Source organism: Capricornis sumatraensis, chromosome 2 (assembly GCF_032405125.1).
Source record: "Capricornis sumatraensis isolate serow.1 chromosome 2, serow.2, whole genome shotgun sequence".
Classification (NCBI taxonomy): domain Eukaryota; kingdom Metazoa; phylum Chordata; class Mammalia; order Artiodactyla; family Bovidae; genus Capricornis; species Capricornis sumatraensis.
Window position 1 is genome coordinate 181,081,385 of NC_091070.1, and position 13,563 is coordinate 181,094,947.

At 39.8% G+C, this 13,563-nt stretch overlaps 1 protein-coding gene and 1 pseudogene across 1 annotated transcript in view; one reads left to right on the plus strand and one right to left on the minus strand.

Moving 5' to 3' along the window:
- RAVER2 (ribonucleoprotein, PTB binding 2) overlaps positions 1 to 13,563 on the minus strand; it is a 141,324-nt gene that overhangs the window by 1,187 nt on the left and 126,574 nt on the right. The gene's annotated exons all lie outside the window — the stretch shown is intronic.
- LOC138073589 (mitochondrial fission factor pseudogene) lies at positions 10,887 to 11,547 on the plus strand (annotated as a pseudogene).

Sequence of the window (13,563 nt, forward strand, 5' to 3'; positions counted from 1 at the left end):
GATCCTCTAGAGTAATGGAAATAAACAAATGGGACCCAATTAAACTTTAAAGCTTTTGCACAGCAAAGGAAACAATAAACAAGGTGAAAAGACAACCCTCAGAATGGGATAAAATAATTGCAAATGAAACTGACAAAGGATTGATCACAAGCAGCTCATGCAGCTCAATACCAGAAAACAAACAACCCAATTAAAAAGTAGGCAGAAGACCTAAATAGGCATTTCTCCAAAGAAAACATGCAGATGGCCAACAAACATGAAAAGATGCTCAACACTGCTCTTTATTAGAGAAATGCAAATCAAAACCACATGAGGGATCACCTCAAACTGATCAGAACGGCCATCATCAAAAAAGCTACAAACAATAAATGCTGGAGAGGGTGTGGAGAAAAGGGAACACTCCTACAGTGTTGGTGGAAATGTAAATTGGAACAGCCACCATGGAGAACAGTACAGAGATTCCTTAGAAAACTAAGAATAAAATTACCATATGACCCAACAGTCCCACTACTAGGCATATATCCTGAGGAAACCATAATTGAAAAAGACACAAGCACCCCGATGTTCACTGCACCACTATTTACAATAGCCAGGACACAGAAGCAACCTTGATGTCCATCAACAGATGAATGGATGAAGAAGTCGTGGTACATACATACAATGGAATATTAGCCACAAAAAGGAACACATCTGAGTCCGTTCTAATGAGACCGGATGAACCTAGAGCCTATTACACAGAGTGAAGTCAGGCAGAAAGAGAAAATATTGTATACTAACGCATACATATGGAATCTAGATAGATGGTACTGATGAACCTATCTGCAGGGCAGTAATGGAGACACAGACAGAACAGACTTGTGGACACAGCGGGGGAAGGAGACGGACGAATTGAAAGAGTAGCATTACTGTATGTAAAATAGAGCCAGTGGAGATTTGCTGTGTGACAGAAGGGGCTCCCTGGTGGTGCAGAGGTTAAAAGCGTCTGCCTGCAATGTGGGAGACCTGGGTTCGATCCCTGGGTTGGGAAGATCCCCTGGAGAAGGAAATGGCAATCCACTCCAGTGTTCTTGCTTGGAGAATCCCATGGATGGAGGAGCTTGGTGGGCTACAGTCCACGGGTCGCAAAGAGTCGGACACGACCGAGCGACTTCACTTCCAGTTCACTTTCAGAAGGAGCTCAACCCAGTGCTCTGTGACAGCCTAGAAGGGTGGGATGCGGGGGGGATGTGGGGGAGGTTCAAGAGAGGGGGGACATATGTATACCTATGGCTGATTCATGCTGTATGGTAGAAGCCAACACAATATTGTAAAGCAATTATTCTCCAATTAAAAACAAATTTAAAAAAGAATAGAAATGAGTGCAGAAGAGCCTTCTCACATTACAATTAAAGTTAACAATAATGGCCACAATTTTTAAAACCAGATTCAACTTCAAAGGGGACAGACAAGGAGTCTGTCTACCCTTGTAGATAAAGCCATTCTCAATCACCCATGGTAATTCACCCAAGGTAAAGATGACCAAGGAGGCTCTACAGCGCCTCTCCTCCTCCCATGGATATGCCAGATGTTCACACATGTAGAGCAGTTCCCTCTAAAAAAGATCCAGAAGCTAGCTGAGCAGCTCTTACATATTAAACAAACGAGAAAATACCAAAATAGTAGGAAAGGCTGAGATACACTCTCACCATACATCTCAACCCAGGCACAGCACTGCATCAGCAGAGAACTCCCAGTTCTTAGGTTCTCCCTGAGCACTGAAGCATTCAGACTCCACCTGTAGTACTCTTAACTTTGAAGACTTCCACTTGAGGTATGGGTTCCCAAATCCTTAGCCCTGAAAGCCAACAGGGCATGTGTTTATGAGATCCACAAAGCTATAGAAAATAAACATTCTTGATGGTCACAGCTCACTTTGAGTAGCCCCTCAGGGCCAGGTGCAGAGGGAGCAGGTAGAATAGTCCATCTCCCTGTCTTCCCCTGAAAAAGGCTTATCCACATGCTTTAAAAGCTGCTGCCTGAGACCCAGCTCCTAATCTAGCAGGTGCTAGGGGCAGCTGCAGTCTTCCCCAGAGACTGGGGAAGTTGAAGGACACCTCTCCCATCTTCCAGCCCACTCCAATCACTAGTATCTCCCTGGAAGGAGTTTTTATATACTGTGCCCCAACTTTTATGTCTGATACCCAAGGAGTAGTCCCTGGGTCATCTGGCTCTGACAGCCAATGGGGCTTGCATTCATGAATTCTACAGGATTATAGCAAACAAAAATACAATTCTTAATGGATGCAGGTACCACCATCCCTACCCCCCAGTGACTGTACATCTGTGCTCAGCACAAAGGAACAGGTGAAAAAAAACAAAAACAAATGCCCGTTTCCTTTTCTCCCTGCACAGGGCTTAACTACATACTCTCAGCTGCAGCCTCAGGGTCCAGGGTCTAATCAGCCTGCATCTAGGTGCTAACTGTAGTCCCCACCTTTGGATATACAAGTCTTAGCATATCCTCTAAATAAGCCACTAAAAGCAAAGAAGTAGCCTCAAAGAAAATAGTCACAAAAGTTTGAAAGCCAATTAAGAGCTCAGGCTGGGCTGAGCAACAGGATTCATCTCCTACAAGAGACCATTCAGTCAAGACTGGAAGAGGTGGCTGCTTTGTATAATGCACAGTGACAATAAAAAAGAAACAAAGGTAATGTTCCAGATGTGCCATGATGAATATCCAGAACAGATCTAATGAACTAAGTGACTTACCTGAGAGTTCAAAATAATGGTTGTAAAAATGCTCACTGAGGTCAAAAGATCAATGCATGAACAAAGAATCGCAACAAAGATAGAAAACATTAAAAATTGCCAAATAGAAATCACAAAATTTATGAATATAACAAATGCAAAATGAAAATGAGACATCACCTCACACCTGTTAGAACAGTTATCAAAAAGTCTATAAATAATGTGTCAGAGTTTGCAGAAAAAAGGGAATCCTTGTACACTGTTGGGGGGAATGTAAGCTTTTTCATCGAAAAAGCAAGAGAAAAAAATACTGCCATTTGCAGTGACGTGAATGGACCTAGGAAATATTATGGATAGTGAAATAAGTCAGAGAAAGACAAACACTACACTATATAATATCACTTATAAGTAGAATCTAAAAAAATAACACGAATGTATATGCAAAATAGAAATAGACTCACAGACATAGCAAATAAACTATGGTTACCAAAGGGGAGATGGACGGGAAGAGGGACAAATTAGGGGTATGAGATTAACAAACTAATATACACAAAACAGATAAGCAACAAAGATATAATGTATAGCACAGGGAATTATAGTGATTATCTTATAATAATCTGTAAGAGTATAATCTGCAAAAATACTGAATCACAATGTGATACACATGAAGCTAAATATTGTAAATCAACTATTCTTCAATAAACACTTTTTAAACTTTAAATGTAAATGGATTAAACTGTCTGATCAAAAGACAAAGTGCCTGAATGGATAAAAATCAAAGCCAAACTATATGTTGACTAAGAGTCTCACCTAGCTTAAAGGACACACACAGACTGAAAAGGGAAGGGATGCAAAAAACATATTCTTGGCAAATGAAAACCAAAAGAAAACAAAGGTAGCTGTACTTACATTAAACAAAATAAACTTCAACCTGAAAAATTTAACAAGACAAAAAGGTCATTATAAAAGATAAGCCAATCAATCAAAAGGAAGTAACAGTTGTAAATATGAGCCCAAAACAAGAACAGCCAAATTCAGCCTTACATTGAAGAAAGCAGGGAAGACCACTAGACCACTCAGGTATGACCTAAATCGAATCCCTTATGACTATACAGTGGAAGTGAGAAATAGATTTAAGGGCCTAGACCTGATAGATAGAGTGGAATGAGGTTCGTGACACTGTACAGGAGACAGGGATCAAGACCATCCCCATGGAAAAGAAATGCAAAAAAGCAAAATGGCTGTCTGGGGAGGCCTTACAAATAGCTGTGAAGAGAAGAGAAGTGAAAAGCAAAGGAGAAAAGGAAAGATATAAGCATCTGAATGCAGAGTTCCAAAGAATAGCAAGCAGAGATAAGAAAGCATTCTTCAGCGATCAATGCAAAGAAATAGAGGAAAACAACAGAATGGGAAAGACTAGAGATCTCTTCAAGAAAATTAGAGATACCAAGGGAACATTTCATGCAAAGATGGGCTCGATAAAGGACAGACATGGTATGGACCCAACAGAAGCAGAAGACATTAAAAGAGCTGGCAAGAATACACAGAAGAACTGTACAAAAAAATCTTCACGACCAAGATAATCGCGATGGTGTGATCACTCACATAGAGCCAGACATCCTGGAATGTGAAGTCAAGTGGGCCTTAGAAAGCATCACTACAAACAAAGCTAGTGGAGGTGATAGAATTCCAGTGGAGCTATTTCAAAACTTGAAAGATGATGCTGTGAAAGTGCTGCACTCAATATGCCAGCAAATGTGGAAAACTCAGCAGTGGCCACAGGACTGGAAAAGGTCAGTTTTCATTCCAATCCCAAAGAAAGGCAATGCCAAAGAATGTACAAACTACTGCACAATTGCACTCATCTCAAAGGCTAGTAAAATAATGCTCAAAATTCTCCAAGCCAGGCTTCAGCAATACATGAACCGTGAACTTCCAGATGTTCAAGCTGGTTTTAGAAAGGCAGAGGAACCAGAGATCAAATTGCCAACATCGCTGGATCATCAAAACAGCAAGAGAGTTCCAGAAAAACATCTATTTCTGCTTAATTGACTATGCCAAAGCCTTTGACTGTGTGGATCACAAGAAACTGTGGAAAATTCTGAAAGAGATGGGAATACCAGACCAGACCACCTGACCTGCCTCTTGAGCAATCTGTATACAGGTCAGGAAGCAACAGTTAGAACTGGACATGGAACAACAGACTGGTTCCAAATAGGAAAAGGAGTACGTCAAGGCTATATATTGTCACCCTGCTTATTTAACTTATATACAGAGTACATCATGAGAAACGCTGGACTGGAAGAAGCACAAGCTGGAATCAAGATTGCCAGGAAAAATATCAATAACCTCAGATATGCAGATGACACCACCCTTATGGCAAAAAGTGAAGAGGAACTAAAAAGCCTCTTGATGAAAGTGAAAGAGGAGAGTGAAAAAGTTGGCTTCAAGCTCAACATTCAGAAAACTAGGATCATGGCATCCAGTCCCATCACTTCATGGGAAATAGATGGGAAACAGTGGAAACAGTGTCAGACTTTATTTTGGGGGGCTCCAAAATCACTGCAGATGGTGACTGCAGCCATGAAATTAAAAGATGCTTACTCCTTGGAAGAAAAGTTATGACCAACCTAGATAGCATATTCAAAAGCAGAGACATTACTTTGCCGACTAAGGTCTTTCTAGTCAAGGCTATGGTTTTTCCTGTGGTCATGTATGGATGTGAGAGTTGGACTGTGAAGAAGGCTGAGCCCCGAAGAATTGATGCTTTTGAACTGTGGTGTTGGAGAAGACTCTTGAGAGTCCCTTGGACTGCAAGGAGATCCAACCAGTCCATTCTGAAGATCAGCCCTGGGATTTCTTTGGAAGGAATGATGCTAAAGCTGAAACTCTAGTACTTTGGCCACCTCATGCGAAGAGTTGACTCATCGGAAAAGACTCTGATGCTGGGAGGGATTGGGGACAGGAGGAGAAGGGGATGACAGAGGATGAGATGGCTGGATGGCATCACGGACTCGATGGACGTTGAATCTGAGTGAACTCCAGGAGTTGGTGATGGACAGGGAGGCCTGGCGTGCTGCGATTCATGGGGTCGCAAAGAGTCAGACATGACTGAGCGACTGAACTGAACTGAACTGAAAGCAAATAATGATTGTGTAGGGAGAAAAAGAGCAGTGTAGTATCAGGGAACTTAAATACTCCACTCAAAAACAGATCGTTTAGCCAGAAAAATCAGCAAGAAGATATTGGGCTTACACTACATGTTAGACAAGATGAACCTGAAAGCCATGACGTAACTTTCCATCCGAACAAGGATCAAACACACATTTTTCTCAAGCTCACATAGAATATTCTTCAGGATAGATCATATGTTAGGCCACATGTCTTAATAAATTTAAAGTGATTGAAATGCTATCTGGCATCTTTTTCAAACATGATTGTATGAAACTAGAAATCAATTATAAGAAAAAAACTGGAGAGTTCACAAACATGTTGACATTAAACAACATACTCCTGAACAACCACTGAATCAAAGAAGAAATAAAAAAATACTTTGAGACAAATGAAAATGGAAACAAAACATAGCAAAACTTACAAGATATAGCAAAAGCAGTTCTAAAAGGGAAGTTTATAGTGATAAACACTTACATGAAGAAAGAACATCTTGAACAACTATCGTTATATCTCGAGGACTTAGGAACAAACTAAGTTCCACTGGAGGAGGAAATGGCAACCCACTCCAGTATTCTTGCCTGAAAAATACCAGGACAGAGGAGCCTGGCAGGCTATAGTCCATAGGGTCGCAGACAGTGGACTGAGCACAGTCCCACCAAAGTAAGCTCCAGGCTAGGCAAGAGGAAGGAAGTAACAGGAGTGGAAATAAATGAAATAGAGATTTAAAAGACAACAGAAAAGATTAATGAAACTAACAGCTTCTTTTCAAAAAAGATTGGAGAAGGCAATGGCAACCCACTCCAGTACTCTTGCCTGGAAAATCCCATGGACGAAGGAGCCTGGTGGGCTGCAGTCCATGGGGTTGCTAAGAGTCGGACAGGACTGAGTGACTTCACTTTCACTTTTCACTTTCATGCATTGGAGAAGGACATGGCAACCCACTCTAGTGTTCTTGCCTGGAGAATCCCAGGGACGGCGGAGCCTGGTGGGCTGCCATCTGTGGGGTTGCACAGAGTCGGACACGACTGAAGCGACTTAGCAGCAGCAGCAGACAAACTTTTAATCAGACTTACTAAGAAAAAGAGAACTTACATCAAGACATAAATGAAAAAGGAGATATTACAACTGATACCACAAAAATACAAAAGATCATAAAGACCACTACGCATTTCTTATATGCCAGCAAGTTGGATAACTGAGAAGAAATGGGCTAATTCCTAGAAACAACTTACCAAGACTGGATCATGAGGAAACAGGAAAACAGAATAAATTACTAGTAACGAAACTGAACCAGTAATAGGAAATCTCCCAGCAAAAAAAAGAAAGTTCAGGGACAGACAGTTTCACTGGTGAATTCCACAAAACATTTAAAGACTAATTAATACCAATCCGTCTCAATCTCTTCCAAAAACAGAAAAGGAAATTACACTTTCACATTATTTTTACAAGGTTAGCTTTACTTTATCAAAGGCAGACAAAGAGTGTACAAAAAAAAAAAACTACAGGCCTATATTCCTGATGAACAGTTACAAAAATCCTCATAAAGCATTAGCAAATTGAATTCAACAATAGATTAAAAGGATCAAATTGGATTTATTCCAGTGGTACATGGAGGGTTCATGTCAATAAAATAAAATGTGACATACACCACATTCACAAAATAAAGGATAAAGAGCATATGGTCATCTCAATAGATGCAGAAAGAGCATTTGACAAAATTCAACATCCATTCGTGATTTAAAAAGTCAACAAACTGGGTATTGAGGGACTGCATGTCAACATAATAAAGGCCATATATGTCAAACCCACAGATAACAACCTATGCAATGGTGAAATGCTGAGAGCTTTCCTCGAAGTTTAAGAACAAGACAAGGATACCACTGTCACCAATCTTATTCAACATAGTACTGGAAGCCCTAGCCAGAGCAATTAGACAAGAAATAGAAATAAAAGGCATTCAAATTACATGAAGAAGTAAAACTATCACGGTTAGCAGATGATATATTGTATTCAGAAAACCCTAAAGAATCTACTAAAAAACTGTTAGAAATATTGGGTTGGCCAAAAAGTTTGTTGTTTAACATCTTATGGAAAACCCTAGTGAACTTTTTTGATCAGCCCAACAATAAACAGAGTTCCAAAGAATAGCACAGAGAGAGAAAAAAGCCTTCCTCAGTGATCAGTTGAAAGAAATAGAGAAAAAATTAGAATGGGAAAGACTAGAGATCTCTTCAAGAAAATTTGTGATACAAAGGGAGCATTTCATGCAAAGATGGGCTCAATAAAGGACAGAAATGATATGGACCTAAGAGAAGCAGAAAATACTAAGAGGAGGTGGCAAGAATACAGAGAAGAACTGTACAAAAAAGATCGTCATTACCCAGATAAGCATGATGGTGTGATCACTCACATAGAGCCAGACATCCTGGAGTGCGTAGTCAAGTGGGCCTTACAAAGCATCACTACAAACAAAGCTAGTGGAGGTGATGGAATTCCAGCTGAGCTATTTCAAATGCTGAAAGATGATGCTGTGAAAGTGCTGCACTCAATATGCCAGCAAATTTGGAAAACTCAGCAGTGGCCACAGGACTGGAAAAGGTCAGTTTTCATTCCAATCCCAAAGAAAGACAATGCCAAAGAATGTACAAACTACTGCACAACTGCACTCATCTCACACGCTAGCAAAGTAATGCTCAAAATTCTCCAAGACAGGCTTCAGCAGTACATGAAATGTGAACTTCCAGATATTCAAGCTGGTTTTAGAAAAGGCAGAGGAACTAGAGATCAAATTGCCAACATCCATTGGATCATCGAAAAAGCAAGAGAGTTCCTGAAAAACATTTACTTCTGCTTTATTGACTTTGCCAAAGCCTTTGACTGTGTGGATCACAACAAACTGTGGAAAATTCTGAAAGAGATGGGAATACTAGACCACCTTACCTGCCTCCTGAGAAATCTGTATGCAGGTCAAGAAGCAACAGTTAGAACTGGACATGGAACAACAGAATGGTTCCAAATAGGAAAAGGAGTATGTCAAGGCTGTATATTGTCACCCTGCTTATTTAACTTCTATGCAGAGTACATCATGAGAAACATTGGGCTGGAAGAAGCACAAGCAGGAATCAAGATTGCCGGGAGAAATATCAATAACCTCAGATACGCAGATGACACCACCCTTATGGCAGAAAGTGAAGAACAACTAAAGAGCCCCTTGATGAAAGAGGAGAGTGAAAAAGTTCATTCAGAAAACTAATATCATGGCATCTGGTCTCATCACTTCATGGCAAATAGATGGGGAAACAATGGAAACAGTGACAGACTATTTTTGGGGGCTCCAAAATCACTGCAGATGGTGACTGCAGCCATGAAATTAAAAGACGCTTGCTCCTTGGAAGAAAAGTTATGACCAACCTAGACAGCATATTCAAAAGCAGAGACATTACTTTGCCAACAAAGGTCTGTCTAGTCAAAGCTATGGTTTTTCCAGTAGTCATGTATGGATGTGAGAGTTGGACTATAAAGGAAGCTGAGTGTCAAAGAATTGGTGCTTTTGAACAGTGGTATTGGAGAAGACTCTTGAGAGTCCCTTGGACTGCATGGAGGTCTAACCAGTCCATCATAAAGGAAATCATTTCTGAATATTCTTTGGAAGGACTGATGGTGAAGTTGAAACTCCAATACTTTGGCTACGTGATGCAAAGAACTGACTCATTGGAAAAGACCCTTATGCTGAGAAAGATTGAAGCTGGGAAGAAAAGGGGACAACAGAGGATGAGATGGTTGGATGGCATCACTGACTTGATGGACATGAGTTTAAGCAAGCTTCAGGAGTTCATGATGAACAGGGAAGCCTGGCATGCTACAGACCATGGGGTCACAAGAGTCAGACATGACTAAATGACTGAACTGAATAATAAACAATTTCAATAAAGTTGTAGAGTACAAAATCAATATAAAAAATCAATTTCTTCTCTATACATTAACAATGAATTACCCAAAAAACAAATTAAGACAACCTAGGAATAAATTTTACCAAGGTGAGAAATTGTACACTGAAAATGTAGGAAAGATGACACAAATAAATGGAAAGATATTCTGTGTTCATGGACTGGAGGTATTATTATTATTAAAATGTCCATACTGACCAACCTAGACAGCATATTAAAAAGCAGAGACATTACTTTGTCAACAAAGGTCCCTCTAGTCAAGGATATGGTTTTTCCAGTAGTCACATATGGATGTGAGAGTTGGACTATAAAGAAAGCTGAGCGCCGAAGAATTGATGCTTTTGAACTGTGGTGTTGGAGAAGACTCTTGGGAGTCCCTTGGACTGCAAGGAGATCCAGTCAGTCCATCCTAAAGGAGATCAGTCCTGGGTGTTCATTGGAAGGACTGATGTTGAAGCTGAAACTCCAATACTTTGGCCACCTGATGCGAAGAGCTGACTCACTGGAAAAGACCCTGATGTTGGGAAAGATTGAGGACAGGAGGAGAAGGGGACAACAGAAGATGAGATAGTCAGATGGCATCACCGACTCAATGGACATGGGTTTGGGTAGACTCCGGGAGTTGGTGATGGACAGAGAGGCCAGGTGTGCTGCACTTCATAGGGTCGCAAAGAGTCGGACACAACTGAGCGACTGAACTGAACTAACCCAAAGCAATCTACAGATTCAATGCAATTCCTATGAAAATGCCAAAGGCTTTTTTCATATAAATAGAAAAATCTTAAAATTTGGAACCTGGCTCTCTGGCCAGTGATTTACCTGGGCATCTCCATGCACTGGGCCAGCTGCCTCTGAGACTGTCGAAGGAGTGCCCAGGGAGCCAGCAGGTGGTGGCCCTCCAGGGACCCTCCAGTGGGCCCAGGGGGACAAAATCCAGCATATGCATATTGAGGCAAGTTGAAAGATTAATATGAGGCACAGAAGCAGATAATGCCTAAAAGCAAGCAGTAGTTGGTACACATTTAGAGTAAGGCAGCATTTCCTTCTCCCACTGCTGCTCAGATGGCAGACATTAGTCAAATCAGGTATGAAATGGAATACACTGAAGGTATTAGTGAATGAGGGCCCTGGAAAAATTAAAGGTAGCACCACCAAATGCTGACCTGGAACAAGAATTCCAAGAAGGAGTTTCAAATGCTAGTGTGATTCTGCAGTTCCAGAGAGAATTGTTGTAGCTGGAATTCCATTTTCAAGACAAGCAGATCTTGACCTTATTCAATCAACTCCCTTTAAGGCTATGGCACTAAAAATACCACATCGTGTGCTTATGGTAAGTGAGAGATCACTAAATTTTCTGGATTTAGAAAGACCTCATCCAACCCCTCAAAATGAAGAAAGTCATGTAGCTGGCAGCCTAAGAAGATCACTCTGTGAGTGGAAAATGCTGTTAGCCAAAATGGCCAGCTGGTCAGAAGTGACTCCATGTAGGCATTTCAAATATGGATGCAACTATTAAAGGAACTTCAGAGGACTGACAGTTGTAGATGTAGCTTCATTAAGATGACACGCAATCAAGCTAAACAGACACCTACAACTTCTAGAAGAGGAGACCAAAGAACGTGCTAAAAGAGAAATGGCCATGTACTCAAGTACTGTAGCATTCCAACTGTTTAACAGCTCGCTCTGGTTTTGCCACTAGAGGTAACCTCAACTCTCAGAAATATTGTCTCAACAGCTGCAAATAAAAAGAATTTTTAATTTGTTTCTGTCTTTGCATTGCATGCTGTTTCACAGTCTATGACCTGAAAATGTTATTTCTCCCAGAGAGGAGGGGGGAAGGACTTATATTTGGAGAGGCAAAGGTACCTGTCACTTGACTGTATTTACTTTTAACCAGTTCTGCCATGACACCTACTTAAAATTCTCACTTTGCACGTGATGTAAATAGGATCGAGGTTTTTTTAAGGAATTTTTTTTTTTGCCTCATCAGTCTGCATAACTAATTATGAATGGGAGAGAAAGTGTACAGAAAATGGATTTAGAGAAATGTCTGTAAAGAAAAAAAATAGTACTTCATTTTGTCCTGTTTGTAGTGTTTTCTCAAACACCATTAGATTGAACAGTAAATAGACATTTTTGTATCCACATTTCAACATCAACATTAACCTTACGAAAGTCATTGTCTGGTGTCAGATTTAATGAAATCAAGCCACCCCAAGTCTCATGATCACCTTCAATAAAATAATTCCTAACATTTTCAGCAGTTTATCTAAAATGTGAGCAAAAATGTGCATTTTGCAGATGGTTTTCTATAAAGTACAGTTTTACAAAGTTCGTGTGTGAATGATTTAAAAAACTGAAGAATAAGGTGCAAATGTAGTATATTTAATAAATTGTCAAACAAAAAAAATTTTTTTGAAACCTGAAAAAAACCTAAATAGCCAAAGTAATCTTGAGATAGAACAAAGCTAAAGGCATTACTCTTCCTGATTTCAAACTGTCCTGTAAAGCTGTAATAATCAAAGCAATATGATATCAAAAAAAAACACCAAAAAACAGTATGATATAGTCATAAAAACTGACGCATAGATCACTGGAACAGAATAGAGACCCTGAAAATGAACTCATGTTATATTGTCAATTAATTTATGACAAAGGAGCCAAGAATATACAGTTCAGAAAGGATACCTCTTCAATAAAAGGTGTTTGGAAAATTGGATAACCATATGAAAAAGAATGAAACAGGATCACTACTTACAAAACACTGAAAAGTCAACTCAAAATGGATTAAAGACTTGAATGTATAACCTGAAACCATAAAACTCCCATAAGAAAACATAATGGGTAAGAAGCTACTTGCCATTGGTCTTTGCAGTGATATTTTGTATTTAACAGCAAAAGAAAAGGTAACGAAAGCAAAAATAAACGTGATTACATCCTAAAGTATTCTTATGTGATTTACTCCTAAGTATTCCTAGTCTTTTAGAAACTAAAAAGATTCTACACAGCAAAAACAACCATCAACAAAATGAAAATTCGAGCTATGAAACAGAAGAATATATTTGCAAACCACATATCTGTTAAGGGATTAATATTCAAAATATTCTTGGAATATACACAACTAATAGCCAAAAAATCCCCAACTAAAAGTGGGTAAAACATCTAAATAGACATTATTCAATAAATAAATACAGATGGCCAACAGATACATAAAAAGCACTCATTCTCACTAATTGTTATTCGTTCACTAAGACGTGTCCAACTCTTTGCAGCTCCATAGACTACAGCACACCAGGCTTCCCTGTCCTCCACCCTCTCCTGGAGCTTGCTCAAACTCATGTCCATTGAGTCTGTGATGCCATCTAACCATCTCATTCTCTGTCACCCACTTCTCCTTGCCCTCTTACCACTGGGGAGATGCAAACTGAAACCACCTTACACAGGTTAGAAGTCTATTATAAAAAAAAAGATGAGGTAACAAATGCAGGCAAATATGTGGAGAAAAGGTAATTCCTCTACACTGTTTGTTGGAATGTAAACTTGTACAGGCACTATAGAAAACAGTGCGGAAATTAAAAACTGAACTACCATTTGATCCAGCAATCCAACTTCTGAACATATTCTGATTTCCTTTGGTAGCCAAATAATTAACTTGAAGTGATATCTGTCCTCTCACAGTCATAAAATCATTATTCAAATAGACATGGTATGGAGA